General features: G+C 42.6%; 1 protein-coding gene across 2 annotated transcripts in view; it reads right to left on the bottom strand.

Annotated features, from left to right (window-relative positions):
- The window catches only part of VIT (vitrin), a 124,922-nt gene extending 106,894 nt beyond the window's left edge, over positions 1-18,028 (bottom strand). For both annotated transcript variants that reach the window (XM_019970008.2, XM_019970009.2), the window contains exon 1: positions 17,764-18,028. The gene's annotated coding sequence lies outside the window, so the exon portion shown is untranslated. The remainder of the gene's footprint in view (positions 1-17,763) is intronic.
- Positions 18,029-19,618: the final 1,590 nt, after the last annotated feature.

Genomic DNA, 19,618 nt, shown 5'->3' with positions numbered 1-19,618 from the left:
ATGCATTAGCCTCCTCAGAATTCTTCTTCACAGTCCACTCATCCTCTGCAGAATAAAGCCCAAATTCCTTAATGAACTTTTCATGAAATGGCCCAACTTATAGTCCTTTGCAAACCATCTCACTGCGATTCTCTTCTGTAATCCTCTCCTTTGACCCTAGTACACCCCAGACTTTTGGTCCTTTCTCTACACCTTGCGCACCGGTGTCTTAGCTCATGCTCTTATTACTGTTCTTTTTGGAATATGTCACCACCCCTCATCTGCCTCTCACAAGCCTGTTCAGTTTTCACGGTTTGCTCATGGGCCACTTCTATTTAAATCTTCCGAATTTCCTGAAATCATAATTCATCTTCATTCATGCATGCATTTAATCATTTAAAAAAAAAGTCATGTGTGTACCCTATGCTCAGCAGAGAGGAAGAAGGGTCGGGTTTTATCAAGTTGCTTTAAGTCTTCTAGAAAAAAACTGTTGCATTTATCATAACTAGCATTAACTGAGCACATACTAAGTGCCAGTAATGTATTAACTCATTTAATCTTCACAACAACCCAACAAAGCGGGGGCTATTTCTTGCCTTAATTTGAAAGGTAAGGAATTGAGAGCGCACAGAGGTTAAGTACTTTGCCCAAGGGTCAGAAGCCTGGAAAGAGGAGGAGCTGGAATTCAAACCAGGCATTCTGAGTGCAGAGGTCCAGTATTTCATTTCACTACTTGCCATAGATATTTCATAATAAGCAAGTGCACTTCCTTCCTCTACATTCTGATTTGGTTGGTCTGAGTTGAAATCAATATTGTTTTAAAGTTCCCCAGGTGACTTCGCTGTGCAACCAGAATTCAGAACTTCTGCTCTCGGGGATATGGTGATGGCATAAACGGTAGATGATTTAAATAGCCCTGGGGCATGAGGATTCTGGAAGAGGCTTTAATTAGTTTAACTGGAGATTGGAAAACAATAAGGGGTGAGAGAAGGACAGGACAGGAGACAGAGGAGCTTCAGGAACTGGGAGCTGCTGGGCCAGGATGGGAGAGGAGTCAGACTGTTAGAGAGGAAAGAAGGGGCCATGTCAGCCTTGAATGTCATGCCTGAAGAATGTGGAATTGATCCTTTAGGCAATAGGGAGAAAAGGAAGGCTTAAAAATTATTTTTGCATTCATCATTTTTAATAAGCCCCCTCGAGGCTTTCACAAGCCACTCACTTGAAGAAAATCTGCCCTGGTGGATATGGAGGATTTATGTAAGGCTAGTGTTTGTCTGATCTATGGTGCTGCATGGGGAGCACCTAACAATGCCCTTTGTTCACAAGGCAAAAAGAACCAGTGTTCATTTGGAAACATTTAATAGTTATGAGAGGCTTGTGCTATATTTTCAAAATGCCAAAAATCCCTTGAGGACAGACATCTCTGAGGGGGGAGGCCACATCTGCAGCCTTGCTTTCTCCCTCTCTGCCTGATATAAAGCCTCAGGCACTGTCAGTGGTGTGGGTTGATCTGGTGAGGATGGAAAAAGGAAGGCTGGCACTAAGAGGGCCTTTACAATGGGGAGGTGGCCTCAGCCTGCATGTAAAAGTTTGTACAGATTGTATTCCTTTGGACTAAGCCCATAACACTGCATTTCCTGTTGCCATGACATCAGTGGTCACTGTTACAAACCTGAGGATTCTGTGAAGAAAGAGAACGAGCTAGAGAGGATAGTAGTTTTTCTTATTTCCCTTCTTGTTCCAGTTCTATCATTCTTTTATCTCAAGGAAATGCCTAAAGAAAAGTGCAAGTCGATCAGGCAAGGAAGGCAAGGAAAATTTTGCTTTTTCTCAATATCTTGGCTCCTAAGGATGTGCCAGACTCCTTGAAGATGTGCTTAGAATCTGAGTCAAGCTGTCTGGACTGGACACTGTTGGTTGCCTAGCAGAGTACCTGCTTCCTGGCTTCCTCCTTCCTAACACAACCCCAACTTGATAAAGGGAGTAAATGCCGCCAGAGGGCTCCAAGGAAGCTGGTCCATGCCCAGCTTCTGTTGTGGATCTGACTCCAAGACTATTCCAAGGATGATTCCATATATGTATATATGCCACCATGCTGGTGATTGCTTCAGGACTGTAAGCTTGAGCCCATCAGCACAGGGCCCTCGCCAGTTGACCATGACTACTCAAGGGGTGGGCTGTGTCCCAAGCTGAATCAGACCAATAGAAAGGGAAAACTTAAATTCTGTGTTTTTCAGGATGAGGTTACCTCTCTTGCTGGAAATGAATAAGGGGGTGGGTTGTTACCAGTATGCTGGCAGCCATGTTGTGACCATGAGGCAAGTTAGACTGAGGAAAAAACCAGCACAAAAAGGAGGAAGGCAGCCAAATGAATTAGAGAAATGGAGCTGGATCTCTGATTGTCTCATGCCTGGAGGCTGGGCCTACCTCTGGACCAGCTATTCTGTGAGATAACAAATTTCCCTTTTTGGGGGGTTTGTGGCTGAAAGGTTATTCCTGACTGCTTTCTAACTCACGGTGCCTGGCCATTCAGTGAATTCAACTAGGGAAGACTGTAATGATATAGGTTTATATCAGTTTATATCAGAATCTGCAGAGTGTTTTCTCAAAACTGTCTCATCCAAACCACCTAAGATCTTCTTGAGGCAGTAGATAGACATTAGTTAGTTCAGTCGCTCAATCGTGTCCGACTCTTTGTGACCCCATGAATCACAGTACGCCAGGCCTCCCTGTCCATCACCAATTCCTGGAGTTCACTCAGACTCATGTCCATCTGGCCATCTCATCCTCGGTCGTCCCCTTCTCCTCCTGCCCCCAATCCCTCCCAGCATCAGAGTCTTTTCCAATGAGTCAACTCTTCGCATGAGGTGGCCAAAGTATTGGAGTTTCAGCTTCAGCATCAGTCCTTCCAATGAACATCCAGGACTGATCTCCTTCAGAATAGACTGGTTGGATCTCCTTGCAGTCCAAGGGACTCGCAAGCGTCTTCTCCAACACCACTGTTCAAAAGCATCAATTCTTCGGTGCTCAGCCTTCTTCACAGTCCAACTCTCACATACATACATGACCATAGGAAAAACCGTAGCCTTGACTAGACAGACCTTTGTTGGCAAAGTAATGTCTCTGCTTTTCAATATGCTATCTAGGTTGGTCATAACTCTCTTTCCAAGGAGTAAACGTCTTTTAATTTCATGGCTGCAATCACCATCTGCAGTGATTTTGGAGCCCCCAAAAATAAAGTCTGACACTATTTCCACTGTTTCCCCATCTATTTGCCATGAAGTGATGGGACCAGATGCCATGATCTTAGTTTTCTGAATGTTGAGCTTTAAGCCAACTTTTTCACTCTCCTCTTTCACTTTCATCAACAGGCTCTTTAGTTCCTCTTCACTTTCTGCCATAAGGGTGGTGTCATCTGCATATCTGAGGTTATTGTTATTTCTCCCAGCAATCTTGATTCCAGCTTGTGCTTCATCCAGCCCAGCGTTTCTCATGATGTACTCTGCATATAAGTTAAATAAGCAGGGTGACAATATACGGCCTTGCCGTACTTCTTTTCCTATTTGGAACCAGTCTGTTTTTCCATGTCCAGTTCTAACTGTTGCTTCCTGACCTGCATACAGGTTTCTCAAGAGGCAGATCAGGTAGTCTGTTATTCCCATCCCTTTCAGAATTTTCCACAGTTTATTGTGACATTATCATTCCTATAATTCAGAGCAGTGAAGTGACTTGCCTAAGGTCACACAGCTCATATCCAAGAACCGTGGCAGCCACTGAGAAAGAAAAACATGGTCTGCATGCCTGGGATGTTCTGGGAAGAAAAATGGGAGAAGACCTTGAAATCATGCTGTCAAAATGTCCCGGTAGAGTTCCTGATGTACTCATGACCAATGTTCATGACAAGGGGTGATTTTGTCCCCCAGTGAAGATTTGTCAAAGTTTGAAGACATTTTTGGTTGTCACAACTTGGGGCAGAGATGCTATTGGCATCTAGTGGGTAGAGACCAGGGAAGCTGCTGAAGATCCTACAGCATGCACGACAACCTCCACAACAAAGAATTATTCAGGGACTTCCCGGGTGTCCAGTGGTTAAGAATTCACTTTGCAATGCAGGAGAGGAAGGTTTGATCCCTGGTTGGAGAACTAAGATCCTACATGCTGCAGAGCAACTAAGCCCATGAGCGGCAACTACTGAGCTCACGCAGCACAACAAAAGATCCCACATGACACAGCTAAGACCCCACACAGCCGAATAAATAACTGCTAAAAAAGAGAATTGTTCAGCCCGACATGCCAATAGTGTCAGGGTTGAGAAACCCTGATTTAAGAGAATGTTCATTTTTTCAGCGTATGTATCAGAATCTTACACTTACTGATGTTCCAATCTGGGAATTTTCCGTAAATATTATAGGTACTTTTTTTTGATGGTTAAAGTGTATGCTACTCAAGATCCCTTTTCCAAGATCATTTTTGATCACTACATCGTTCAGGGAAAATCCTAAAGCAAAGATATTCAGCCCTGGGAAGCTGAGTGGATTAAGATGCTCCTATGCATGTGTTTGATAATTGATATATGCCTATGCCATGAGATTCATTGATCCATGTGGCATGTTTCTACATGTCACAGAACCTAAAAGGGAAAGCCCATCCCGGTGCGTGTGTTTCAGACCATCATTTTGTACCTCGTTAAGAACCTGACATATGGTAATGCTTACCACATCCACAAAGGCTTCGACCAATAGTGATTTCCAGTGAGGCTGCAAACAGTAATTACGTTTCTGAAGTGGTAGTTTAGATCTTATATTGCCAGTGGGAAAAAATACTAGTTTGCAGGCATGCCCCCAAATGAGCTCTAAAGAACTCCTTCCAAGAGTTATTTATCCTCTGTAATGGAAGGGGGCAGGAAGCGCAGTAAATCTGGAGGGGGATGGGCAGAGGACCTCAGTAAAAGGCCAGGTGGACCATGACTGCTCCTTGTAGTTACTCTGGAAACTGTTCTCGCTTTAAATGGTTCTCATAGAAGCTCTGGAAGACAAGTTTCTCTCAGCAGCAGCATCTCTACCTAATGCATTTGACACTGTGGATTAGCCCTCTTCCTCCCAGCAAGTTCTCTCCCCTGGGCTCTGAGGTTTGTGGTTTGCCAAGGGGCTGTCCACTGTTGAATCTGGAGCTGGGTATTTGGTTCAGTCCAACTGGGATCCCCAGGGCCTTAACTGGCCCAAACGCTCTGTGCTTTTTTGGTCCGCCTTCAATTCTGAGGCCCAGAAAAACATTTTTGGGTCTGGCACAGCCTTCCAGCTGAGGTAGGAAGATGAGGGTGTGTCTGCAAGGTTCGTATATTTTGCTGTCGGCCTCTTGGTAAAGATGGGTTAGTCTCAGATGACAGGGTCCAGTTCTCTGGCTGCGACCATGAGGCAGGCATGGGGCTGCAGGTCCCAGTGCATTCCTGAATTCCAGCAACCAGAGGCTTGGGGAGAGCGGGGGATGTGGAGGAGGACTGGGACTGAGGCTGAGCTATTGATGGCTCTGAGGGATTAAGTCCAGATATTGGTGGGGACCAGCAGAAGAAAGAGAGTCATTTAGAAGCAGGAGACCCAGCTCTCCAAGGGGAGCCATGTGGCCTCGTGCTCCAGAGGTGCCCTGGGCCCATTCCCCGCTCTGTCCACTGTGGCTGAGCTGCCTGGTGGCCTGGATGTGGGACTGGTCCTTTGTTCCTCTTGAAGGAAAGTTTTGGAAGCTTACAGTGCACTCTAATAATAACAATATTGTGTTGAATGCTCCCCATATGTTATACATTGCACTGGTGTGATCTTATTTATTATGGTGATCCCATCAGGTCTCTACTATTGTACCCATTTTTCAGGGTAGGAAATTGAGGCTCAGAGAACTTGAGCAAGCAATCAAACTTTAGTGAGATGTAAGTAAGTTATGGAATAAGTATGTAACAGAAGCCAGGCCCCAAACACTTAACCCCACTCACTACCCCCATGTTACCATCAAAAGATGGTTTTCCCTTCCTTTTTGTCTTGATACATCTATCCTAGGCTTTTTGAAATACTCTGTGGACAATAGCTTAGAGGCACACTGTGAAATACATACATTTGTGACAAAATAATCTTAGTTGTGAGGATTAAGAGATTTTTTTGTTGTTGTTTGAGGGTCATATTTGGACCTGAACTCACACACAGCTTTCTCCTTCTCACAAATGTTATTTAGGGTAAAGTGATGCACCAGGCGTATTTTTAAGTTTAACCAGGCATAACACACCCATCTAAATAAACATTTGAGAGTATTATAATTGGCCGTGTAATGGGATGTTAAAATGGGATGAGCCTTTGTCTAAGTTTCAGCTGAAACCAAGTGCCAACTACTTCCCTGTTCCTAAGTGGTCTCTTTGCAGCATCTCTCGCCATTGCCTGAGTGGGTGAAAGCAGGGAGACCACTGGCTCCCTTTCTGCATCTGGGGAGGCAGAGGAGATGGGAACATGCCAACAGCTATTCCTAAAGAAACCCTGCTCTCTAATCTCCAGCTACCCTCTTGGCTTCTACAACCACCTGTGTTGTCTGGAGTGGGGCAGATAGCCAGGATCCTGGTTTTTGGTTACCTCCTTTGGAAGTCCAGCTTGCATGCCCAGTGACCAGTTGAAATGACTGAGTAGTTGTGTCCCATGGACTTGAGGGCACAGTGGACTCCTGATTAAGACAGAGAGGGAATAGTTCATGGCAAACAAGACCTACCTGTGTGAGAGTCAGCCCGGGGTGGCTCTAGGTGCCTCCCAAGCCGGGTCCAGGGAGGGCTCGGGAAAGGGCAGCAGAAAGCCACAGCACATCGCTCTCCAGCTGCCCAGTGGCAGGGGGAGGAGCTGTAAGCCCCCAGCCAGAGCAAACTCATGTGAAATGACATCTGGGAACCACAGACAAGGGGTCACTAGAAAAGTCAGGGGCATTTTCAAAGAACCCATAGAAATGCTCCCATGGGGACAAGAAACAGTGGCACATGCCTGCCAAGCCCAGGGAACCTGGATGCCAACTCATAACAGTGCCAGCTAGTGAGGCCCTCTGTCACCTTTATCTTTCCTGTCTGTGCCCTCTTCAACTCTGGAACTGAAGAAACTGCCATTAGCAGTCAAGGGTAAGAGCGGTAAAGATCCAGTGCAGAGAAAGAGAATGCAAGCCTGCTCTCCCCACTGCAGAAAGCAAGCCTGAGATGGGGGATGAAATTGTGAACGCCATTTGCAAGTTTTTAAGTATTACCTGAGTATCACCTCCACATTAATGACTGAACTGAGATTGTTGGCAGGTGTAATGTAGACAAGCTCTTTTAAAACACTCTGAGCATGGGACCTACTCACATTTCATCCAGGGCAGAGGCAGGAACTGTCCACAGACGGTGTGTGAGTGGGCATTTGGGGGTGTCTGGGTAAAATCTGGGAGCATTAGGATGGTACCCTCTGTGTCTGCTTTCCAAAGGACACCCTGGATCTCACCTCTTTTCTTCCTCCCCTAGCCTGCTCCCAAGGGTAGTCCAACCTCAGGGCCTTTGCATTTACTCTTCCCCGCTAAGAATCCACAGAGGTTGCTCCCTGGCTGCCTTCACCTCTCTCTCATTTTAAACGTCCCTTTATCAGACATTTATTGAACCACACATTGCAAATCATCACTGCTCTGTCCAGCCCCCTTATCCCACCTTCTGAAGCTTTTTTCCACACCCCTTATCACCCCCAGACTTACACCTCTTATGTCTATTTATCATGTGGTCCCAGGTTGGCAGCTCTAGGAGAATGGAGACTGTTTTGTTCACTGTTCTTCCCAAGCACATAGAAATGTGCATGGTACATGGCGGTAATCCAATAAATATTTGTTTTGCTGTCATTGAATAGCTCTGCTTCCCCAGATTCCTTTTATTGTTCAGAGTACAGATCTATTCACGATATTCTAAAAGTGAATCTGGTCTGGGCAAGTTGACTTGTACCTTTATGTCCCAAGCATGTTTTCTCTGTCTGGGATACAAAGGGGCCCAGAGGACAGATTCACTTCTCACTGAGATGCCAGTGACCTGATCCCTTGGAAACTGTACATTGGGTGTCCCCAGAGGAATAGTTTTTTCTCCCCCTTTTTATTTCTGAGAAGAAAAAAATGCAGACACAGAATTCCTTCTCCCCATAGCCCGAAGGGTGATTTTTATGAATTTTTACCACATGTCCACACAAAACTTTAGCCTTTCTCTCACTGTGGGAAAGAATTTGAGCAATTTTTACTAGAGTCTTGTCAAGGTAGAGACCCTTATCAGGGAAAATGATTTTCTGAAGCAGCCTGAATTGTAAGGCAGTACGATTCTGTCTTGATATTGATTAAAAAAAAATTGGAGTATAGTTGCTTTACATTGCTATGTCAGTTTCTGCTGTACAGCAAAGTGAATCAGCCATATATAGATCTCCCCTCTTTCTTGGATTTCCTTCCCATTTAGGCCACTACAGATCACTGAGTAGTGTTCCCTGTGCAATACTGTAAGTTCTCATTAGTTATCTATTTTATAAGTAGAAGTTTATACATGCCGGTCCCAATCTCCCAATTCATCCCCCTGCCTTTGCCTTTTGGTGTCCATACATTTATTCTCCATGTCTGTGTTTCTGTTTCTGTTTTGCAAATAAGATCACCTATGCCGTTTTTCTAGATTGCACTTATGTGTGTTAATAATTGATACTTTGATTCTTTCTGTGACTCGTTACCAGTTTAACGCTAGAATGAAGATAAAGGATACCTTTTGGGAACTGGCTACTCAAAGAACTTGATAATGAGGTCTGCTCCTTGGCCTTGCCCCTGAGAGTCTTCCCAACACACCAGAAAAGTGATTCGTAAGTCAGAAAATTATTTAAGAGTGACAGAAACAAAAACCCTGTCTTCCTAACAGCTTTTCCCTGTTACTTCCTGACCTCCACTCCATTCCATCAGTATTACTGGGGAGTCTATATTTACAATGAGGAATGACTTTCTTAGAAATTAGACTTGGCTTGAAAGTTGTATTTTTAGGGATGGCAAAATTAATTTGGTGTAGTGATAGAAAAACCAAGACCATGTATAATTGTTACCTGGTAGACTGATGATGTGAGCTCTGAAACTAGAATGCTTGGGTTTGAAGTTGAGCATCATCGTGTACCGGCTGTGTGACATTGGATAACGTACTTCTCAGTGCCTCAGTTTTCTGATCTGTATAATGGGACTCATAACCACCTATCTCCTATGGTAGCTGTTAGGATTAAATGAGTTGACAGATGAAGAGGGCTTAGAACAGTGCCTGGTACACGAGACTGACTCTCTAAGTGTTGGCAGTATTTATTGTTGTTGGGGTGATGGTTAATCATGATTACTATTATCATCAACATTCTCCTAACCATCCTCCTACAAAACATGGCCCATTCAGGCTTTAGGATTTAGCAGAGGTAAAGCCACCAGTTGAATGTCTCTCAGTAAGATTCAACAAATTTGTTGTTGTTCAGTTGCTAAGTTGTGTCTGACTCTTTGCGACCCCATGCACTGCAGCATGCCAGGCTTCCCTGTCCTTCACTATCCCAGAGTTTGCTCAGATTCATGTCCATTGAGTCGATGATGCCATCTAACCATCTCATCCTCTGCCACCCTCTTCTCCTTTTGCCTTCAGTCTTTCTCAACATCAGGGTCTTTTCCAATGAGTTGTCTCTTCACATCAGGTGGCCAAAGTATTGGAGTTTCAGCTTCAGCATCAGTCCTTCCAATGAATATTCAGGGTTGATTTCCTTTAGGATTGACTGGTTTGATCTCCTTGATGTCCAAGGGACTCTCAAGAGTCTTCTCCAGCACCACAATTCAAAACACATCAATTTGGTGCTCAGCCTTCTTTATGGTCCAACTCTTACATCCATACATGACTACTGGAAAGACCATAGCTTTGACTAAACAGACTTTTGTGACAGAGTGATATCTCTGCTTTTTAGTACACTGTCTAGGTTGTCATAGCTTTCCTTCCAAGGAGCAAGCGTCTTTTAATTTCATGGCTGTAATCACCATCCACAGTGATTTTGAAGCCCAAGAAAATACAGTTTTTCACTGTTTCCATTTTTTCCCCATCTATTTGCTATGAAGTGATGGGACTTGATGCCATGATCTTAGGTTTTTGAATATTGAGTTTTAAGCCAGTTTTTTCATTATCCTCTTTCATCCTCATCAACAGGCTCCTTAGTTCCTCCTCTGCCATTAGAGTGGTGTCATCTGCATATCTGAGGTGATTGATATTTCCCCTGGCAATCTTGATTCCAGCTTGTGATTCATCCAGCCTGACATATTGCATGATGTACTTTGCATTTAAGTTAAAGAAACAGGGTAACAATATATAGCCTTGTCATACTCCTTTCCCAATTTTGAACCAATCAGTTGTTCCATGTCCAGTTCTAACTGTTGCTTCTTGATCTGCATACAGGTTTCTCAGGAGACAGGTAAGGTGGTCTTGTATTTCAATCTCTTTAAGAATTTTCCACAGTTTGTTGAGATCTACACTGTCAAAGGCTTTTACATAGTGAATAAAGCAGAAGAAGGTGCTTTTTCTGGAATTCTCTTGCTTTCTCTATGATCCAACGAATGTTGGTCTCTGGTTCCTCTGCCTTTTCTAAACCCAGCTTGTACATCTGGAAGTTCTCGGTTCATGCACTGCTGAAGCCTAACTTGAAGGATTTTGAGCATAACCTTACTAGTGAAATGAGCATAATTATATGGGAGTTTGAACATTCTTTGGCATTGCCCTTCTTTGGGATGGGATGAAAACTGACCTTTTCCAGTCCTGTGGCCACTGCTGAGTTTTCCAAATTTGCTGGCTTATTGAATGCAGCACTTTCATGGCGTCATCTTTTAGGATTTTAAATAGCTCAGCTAGAATTTATCGCCTCCACTAGCCTTGTTTGTAGTAATGCTCCCTAAGGCTCATTTGACTTCAGACTCCAGGATGTCAGGCTCTAGGTGAATGACCACACTATCATGATTATCTGGGTCATAAATACCTTTTTTGTATAGTTCTGCTGTGTATTCTTGCCACTTCTTTTTAATTTCTTCTGCTTCTGTTAGGTCTTTACCATTTCTGTTCTTCATTATGCACATCCTTACATGAAATATTCCCTTCATCTCTCCAATTTTCTTGAAGAGATCTCTAGTCTTTCCCATTGTATTTTTTTCCTCTACTTCTTTACACTGTTCATACAAGAAGGTCTTCTTTTCTTGCTCTTCTCTGGAGTTCTGCATTAAGTTAGGTATATCTTTCCTTTTCTCCCTTGCTTTTTGCTCTTCTTCTTTCCTCAGCCATGTGTAAAGCCTCTTTGGACACTTTGCCTTCTTAGATTTCTTTTTCTTGGGGATGGTTTTGGTCACTGCCTCCTGTACAATGTTATGAACCTCTGTCCATAGTTCTTCAGACACTCTGTCTGCTAGATCTAATTCCTTGAACCTATTCATCACCTCCACTATATAATCATAAGTGATTTGATTTAGGTCATACCTACCTGAATGGCCTAGTGATTTTCCCCACTTTTTTCGATTTAAACCTGAACTTTGCAAAAAGGAGCTGATGATCTGAGCCACAGCTCCAGGTCTTGTTTTTGCTCCAGGTCTTGCTTTGATAGAGTTTCTCCATCTTCTGCTGCAAAAAATATAATCAATCTGATTTTGGTATTGACCATTTGGTGATGTCTATGTTTAGAGTTGTGTTGCTGGAAAAGGGTGTTTGCTATGACCAGTGTATCCTCTTGACAAAACTCTGTTAGATTTTGACCTGTTTCATCTTATACTCCAAGGCCAAACTTGCCTGTTACTCTAGGTATCTCTTGACTTCCTATTTTTGCATTCCAGTCCGCTATGAAAAGCGGTGAAAAGGATGTCTTTTTTTTGATGTTAGTTCTAGAAGGTCTTGTAGGTCTTTATAGAACTGTTCAGCTTCAGCTTCTTTGGCATCGGTAGTTGGGGCATAGACTTGGATTACTGTGATATTGAATGGTTTGCCTTGGAAACGAACAGAGATCATTCTGTCATTTTTGAAATTGTACCCAAGTACTGCATTTTGAACTCTTTTGTTGACAAGAGGAATAATCCATTTCTTCTAAAGGATTCTTGCCCACAGTAGTAGATATAATGGTCATTTGAATTAAATTCACCCATTCCCATTCATTTTAGTTCACTGATTTCTAAGATGTCACTGTTCACTCTTGCCATCTTCTGCTTGACCACATATAATTTACCTTGATTCATGGACCTAATATTCCAGGTTCCTATGCAGTATTGTTCTTTACAGCTTCGTCCTTTACTTTCATCACCAGCCTTTGGTCCAACTGTCTCATTCTTTCTGGAGCTATTAGTAGTTGCCCTCTGCTCTTTCCCAGTAGCATAGTGGACTTAGTGGGGGGGCTTGTCTTCTGGCATCATATCTTTTTGCCTTATCATACTGTTCATGGGGTTCTCATGGCAAGAATACTGGAGTGGTCTGCTATTCCCTCCTCCAGTGGAACACATTTGTCAGAACTCTCCACTATGACCCATCTGTCTTGGAGGGCCCTGCATGGCATGGCTCATAGCTTCATTGAGTTATGCAAGCCTCTTTGCCTTGATAAGACTGTGTTCCATGAAGGGGCTGCCAAAGTTTGATTTTAGGATCCTTGGTGAAGGAATTGTGACCATAATTGGGCTGAACTCTGCTAGAGCCCCAGACAGGGGGCAATTCTGTAGTTTTGTTCCTGCTTTCTCTGCTCAGAGATTTGTAGGGATCTTTAGCCCAGTCTCATGAAAATCTAGATGACTGTCAGACAATAGGCTCAATCGAATGGCTAAGGAATGCTATCTAGCATTCTTAAAAAGAATTGAAAAAAGCATCTTGCAAAGTGACAGTGAAGCAATGTGTGCTGTGCAGTCGCTTCAGTCATGTCTGACTCTTTGCAACCCTACGCACTGTAGCCTGCCAGACTCCTCTATCCATGGGATTCTCCAGACAGAAGTACTGGAGTGGGTTGCCATGCCCTCCTCCAGGGGATCTTCCCAACCCAAGGATCAAACGTCTCTTATGTGTCTTGCATTGGCAGGTAGGTTCTTCAACTAGCGCCACCTGGGAAGCCCCGACACTGATGCAGACATGGGCCTAAATATTTTTGTAAGCTATAAGACCAAAATCAAACACAGCAAAATATTCTCTAAGCTGAATGTAAATCAAATGAATTTTTGCTCTGCTTTGTTTCGAGACCCTGGCTTGTGAATTTGACTCAGGAAGGATTCTGGCATCTCAGTTCCCCTTTCTCCCTCAGGGTATAAGCACCAGAGGAATGCAAGAGCGGATTCCAGTCACAACATCTGCTGGTGGGGGATTTGCTCTTTGCAGGTTGCCACACGATGTGCCGCTTTTATGGGTCTCAACTCCGAGCATCGCCAGGTGCCTGCTGCGCGCATTTTCCAGGCAGCCCGGAGCATTTCCGATGGGCGATCTCTCAGGATTTCTTTAAGGCTTGCAGTCTGTTAAGTGGAAAAGTTTTCTAGTTGATTAAAAACAAATTCTGAATCCAGTTTCCACAACTGTGTGTTTTTTGGTAACCATAGGAAAATGCAGTCAACAAGACTGAAATAGTCTGTGCTCTATTGAGAATGCAATTTTGGCCCTTCACCTCCTGGTCTGTAAAAAAGAACTCACCTAGATGGTCTCAGATTAACTTCAATGTGTGTGTGTGTGTGTGTGTTTTAGTTAAAATTCCCATTGGGTTCTTTGTCAATCTTCTCTGTCCCTTGCTGGGCTTCTCATTTTGTTCTCCTGATTTGGTGTCAGTTACTGGAGGTTTACTGTGTTTCTTTGTGGCAGCGTATTTCTCTGATTCTTCACGATGCCCATAGCCTTCTGTGGATATCTATGCATCTGAAGAAGCAATCATCTCTTTCCAACTTCATGGACTGACTTCTATAAGGAAAGACCTTCGCCTGCGAGAAGGGGCACACGGGAGTGTACTGTGACCCGTCTAATGGTGCAGGGCTCTAAGTATGGGGGTTGTATTAGCTCTAGGTCCAAGGAGATGTGATAGCTTGACAGCTCAGGCCACAGCATCAACAGCATCAACAACACCGTGGTCCCTGGAGAGGAGGGCAGAGGATCCACAGTGGCTGCAAGGGCTGTGGGAGGCCTCAGTGACACCTTTAGAGGCTGGGGATCAGGGCAGGCAGTAGCTGTGGCTTGAGCCAGGTGCATACACTGGGTTGTGGGGTCAGCTGTCTGTAGGGTTGAGAGCCAGGGTTGGTAGCAAGGGCTAGGGCCAATCTTGGGTGCAGGGCCCCTGTCACTGCAGGATCGCCCTATGGGGTGTGCACAGCAGTACAAGCTGGTGAAGGGAGTTGGGCTGGAGGGGCATAGGTGCACAGCTGGAGGAACTAGCAGCAGGAGAACCCCGCAGTCCAGGCCAATGTAGGAATCAGGCCCTGGCTGTCTGTGTGCAGTCCTGTGCCTTAATGAAACTTTAAGAGCTGGCACTATCAGAAAGCCATTTCTGATGGGGAGACACGACTGGCCCTGGTCTCTCGCTCATTTCTTGCCTCATTCTCTGCTGAGCAGAAGCCACCTGCACAGGGAGCTTTCATGTCTGTAGAAACTAGCAAATTCTCTGTGCACTTCTCTCTCTCAGTGTGTATGTGTTCAGGGAGCCAGGAATTTTACCACCTTCTGCAAGCCACAGTGAGACACGTTTTGGCAGCCAGAAGGGGACCTTTGGGGTTTCTCAAAATACACACATCACAGAATGGCTGTACCTCTCTTGATTTAATATTTGTTGAAATATTGATTAGTTCAGATCTCCTGCAAGATAGCAAGAAATTTCTAATAATTGAAAAAAAATTTTTGGCTGTATCACATAGCATTTGGAATTTTAGTTCCCTGATCAGGGATCAAACCTGCACCCCCTGCGTTGGAAGCACAGAATCTTAACTGCTGGACCATCAGGGAAGTCCCAAATTTCTATTAATTGTATTAAGATCACATAGTTCCACATATCTATTTGCTTACTACATCCAAAGAGCTAATGTTTAAGTTTGAAGAGGATTGCAAATGATTTAACAGCTGATTTAAGTTCTTCATTCCAGTCCCATACCATAAAAAATTACTTGCTAACATTTGGGTACTGACCAAGCTACAACAACTTGTACCAGTACAAGTTGAAGTTTTTTTGCCACAACCTTATGAGGTAACCATTAATAGTAGACTCTTTTTACAGATGAGAAAACTGAGGCCAGAAGGTTTACAAAATTTGCCAAAGGTAACATATTTAAGAAGTGTCAGAACCTCCTGCCTGACAAGCCCCTTCAGGATCCATAGCGTAGGAGGGCCACTTGGCCTTCACTTTACCTAAATTTAGATATTTGACATTATCGCCACATGAGGTCATACAGTCATAGAAATGCACCAGAGAACTGAAAGAAGTCTGAACCACACTGTCCTCTATGGAAATATAAGTGTAAATATACATCTGCATATATTTATTTATACACATAGGATTATACATACACACATACATGTATACACACTGGATTATATTTCATTAGCATAAAGTTATATTGCTTTTCATTTTTGAGTGTGTTGAAGTCTTTAGTTAGGTGAGCACAGACATTTGCAATATGTTGTAGGTTCCATTACCCTGTTTTGATTTTCTATCAATAGTATACAGGAAGTCTCAACAGTGAAATTGGTCTGGCCATGTCTTAACATTGAAGATATTCCAGTGCATTGGAGCCTTAGGATTAGGAAGGCAATTTCGTCACTTCTTTTGTGAGGAAATGGAGACACAGAGATGTTGAGTAAAGTCCCCAAGGTCACACAGCTAGAAAGCCCTTCCACTGACAGAGCAGTGAGCTCTGTCCTGCACCCACTGCTCTTGATCCCTGGCTCGTGCCTCCAAACTAGCAAGGAGAGGCTAAGTTGCACATGTGGGCATTATTGTAGGAACATCCTAGAGGTCACGAAACATTTATTTCACAACCAGTGACTCCCTCCCATGCATTCTATTATTTTTTTTTTTTTAATATTTGCGAAGAAAGGTTCCATTTCTTTAGAACTTTTCACATTTCAAAACCCTTTTAAAACTGAGAATCAATATTGAACCCCATAGCCATCCTGGGAGGGGCTGTATGCAGGCATTGCTTTTTCTTTTTTTCAGATGGAAAAACAAAAGTCAAAAACTACACACCTTTCTCAAGATAACACCACTAAACAGGGACAGAGCTGTGACTGTAATCTGGGCTCCTGGCTTGGGACACGGCACTGAACCACACCGCTTTCCTGTCTAGCAGTATGTCTTACAGGAATTACAGATGGGCACAGCACAGCATTTTTGTTCTCCTGATGCTATTCATAAACCATTCTCAAACCCAGTGTATTTTCACTGAAAGAAACTATTCTTCATGTGATCAACAACTTGGCAAAAAAGATAATTAGATCGTCTAAACGCTATTCATAAAGTAAACGCTACGTCAGGATAGATATTAAGCACTTTCAAAGTTCCTACCGTATTTCCTTTCAGGGGTGAGGTATAAGATATATTTAAATGAAGCTTAGTCTGGGAAACCAGCATATTGCAATTAAAAATGCAGCCCTTGTAGTCTTGCAATTCTTTGTCTAAAGTCTTTCAACAAAAGAGGGTATTTTAATTCAATAAATAAAAGACAGGCACTTCCAGCTTTCCTATGGGGGAGTAGCTACCGCTTGTAGTTCACACACACAAAACAGAGAAAATACACAAACAAATAGTATTTGATTTTTCTTGGCTACAGGCTATTTTCATCTTTCAAGAGACCAAGGGAAAAACAACCTTAGAACGTTACCACCAAAACTTCCAAATTTATTGCAACACAACGTAATGGCAAAATGCTATTTTCTTGGCGCTCACATTTTTGAATAACCACCATGGCCAAAAATGCCGGGTTTTATATTTACAATAAACCCAAAGAAAATCTTGAATTCCACTCTCAAAGCTGGGATGGCAAAGATGTCGTGGGTTGTTCAGAGCAAACCATCGCGTCTAATTATTCAATCTTATCCTCTCTGTTTAACCTGAGCTTGAGGCATTTATTTCATGTTTATACTAGTTTAACACAAATCATGCTTGAAAGAGATTTCGTATCCTGTTTCCCTGTGTAAAGTTGGGCTACAATAGAAGACTTAACAATGCCGGCTGTTTCTTGGGCTTATCAGTTAAAGAAACACTAAACCTAAGAAAATACTTCCAGTGTAAACAAGATACAAAATCACACATGTAGCCACATTCCTCCAAGATCTGTCTGAATAGAGAAAAGTATAGATCTACTCTGAATAATTTCTGTTTTAACTTAGCATCAATATGCCTGTATCTGCTTTTCCTTCATTGTTATAAGCAATTTGTTCTGCTGCTATTGTATTCCACATAGGAAGTAAGGTATAATGTGGAGTAATAATAGATTTAAACGTACTTTAAAGTTCTGCACAAACATTATAGTTTTCAACTAATTTTAACCACAATTAAGTTAGTTTAAAGGATACAGTGAAAATCTTGTTCTAACCTTAACTCAGCACAATTTATTTAGAGTTGATATACATATATTAGTTGTTTCCAAGGATGTCAGTTACCATTCAATTCTCTGAGACTGAAATTTGTATAGACTGATTACTTGGTCAAGGGATGTATTCTAGTTTCTTAATGATAAATATATTTTCATGTTTTTGTAACAAGAAATGGAAAGCAAACTATCTAAATAAAGTAGCAATTTGTTAGAACATACCTTGTTTGAAGAAAGCAAATTTTTTTCAAAACTTTTCCACCACAGAGAACGGATATCCCTTTTTCCTTAAGCTTTTCTGCATCACAGATCCCATCCAAATTATTCTAAAGAAGAAACAAGAAGAAGTCCAAGCACCTTTTCTCTTCTGAGAAGAGCTAATCAAACATTCCTATCAAACTCTCAGCACTTTGAAAAGCACATTTTACACTACACACACACACACAGACACACACACACACACTCACTCTCACACTCACACACACTGCTTCTCACACTGGTTTTAGTACTGAATTAGGCGGTCCTCTTTTAAATTTCCACTCCCACTTTTTTTTTTTTTTTGGGTAAGGATTTCTAAATATTCTTTCTAGCCCAAAGCACACATTTCCAGCAAGCAAATTCTACAATGAAAAATTCTATAAAGTAGCAGAGAAGCACCTAGATAAGATGGAAAAATTTTAAGTATACTTTAAAATTGACTTAAGCAGGGCAATTATATTTTCTCTTTCTTTTTCAAATGCTGGCAAACAGCTGGATTAAATTGCATAAAGAAATAAAACTGTACAAACAGTACTGAGCTGGTTCTATTGGACTCTCACTTTTGGAGTAGAAATAATTTTCCTACATGTTAAAGCTGTTTTTTGGTTTAGTTCACTTCGGTCCTTTTTGCACTTTGGCAAGTTTAATGAAGTGGCTGTAGTCTATGCTTCTGGGAACAGGACACAAGATAATAACAGTGGGAAGCAAAACCTGACTCATGTTTCAAAAAAACAAATGATGGATAGCTCACAGCATAAGTGCAATCTGCAGGGTTTTAGTTATTTACATATTAGTGTCATCAATTAAATCGAAGGGATTCAGGCCCCAAACATGTATGAGTATATCACAACATCTTAAAAACAGACCATAAAAAAGTACATCTGACACTCCTGGAGATTCAGATGTTTATCAGTCTGACAGCTTCTTCTCTTCAGCTAGGGTGGGAGGGAGCCCAGGGCCGATCCTCTGGCTGCCTGGGACTGTGCACTCACCCAGCCCTGCCAAGGAGGAGAATCTTCCCCACTAAGGACCCCTGGGGATTGCTCGGCTTTGAATCTTTTCCTTCCATTTGGTTCTGCATTTTCTCAATCCTGGGGAATTCCCTGGCAGCCCAGTGGCTAAGACTCTGCACTTCCACTCCAAGGGGCATGGTTTTGATCCCAGGTCAGGAAGCTAAGATCCCGCGCGCTGCACAGCACAGCCAAAACATTAAAAAAAAAATTCTTGATTCTATTTCTTCTTCCTTAAAATCCTAGGTCCATTGGTGGTAAGGATGGTATTGCCACATAGAAGATGCCCTGTCCCATCCTTTGAGGGAAGTTTTGGATGAAGTGGCAGTCCAAATATAATTAATATTGATACTATTTCTATTAATGTTAATAATGCTAATTACCATTTATGAAATACTTATGCTGGGAATGCTGATAAACCCTCTACATATATCAACTCATTTAATAGATAGAACAACCTGGAGGGGTTATTACCATTACTTTCACACTACAGATAAGAGAACTGAGGCTCAGAGAGATTAATTGATTTTCCCAGGGTCAGCAGGCTGGAAAGGTAAGAACTGAGGTTCAAATTCAAAGTTGGCTGACCCTTAGGCCACGTGCTGTGTTAGGGCTGAGAGCTTCTTTTCTTTCATTTGTTTAACTTGTTTTCTTATGGTAAATAAGGCGGAAGCAGATGTAAACGTACAGAAAGCATAAGAAGAGATGCTCAAAGTGAAGTGGAAATTGAGAAATAATGTTTGTGGTGATGGAAAGTTTTGGAAATACATAATGATGGTTGTACTCCACTATGTGTATAATTAATGCTA

This window comes from Bos indicus, chromosome 11 (genome assembly GCF_029378745.1).
Source record: "Bos indicus isolate NIAB-ARS_2022 breed Sahiwal x Tharparkar chromosome 11, NIAB-ARS_B.indTharparkar_mat_pri_1.0, whole genome shotgun sequence".
NCBI classification, from domain to species: domain Eukaryota; kingdom Metazoa; phylum Chordata; class Mammalia; order Artiodactyla; family Bovidae; genus Bos; species Bos indicus.
Note: the sequence above shows the minus strand (reverse complement) of the source record. Positions and strands in the feature narration are given on the sequence as shown.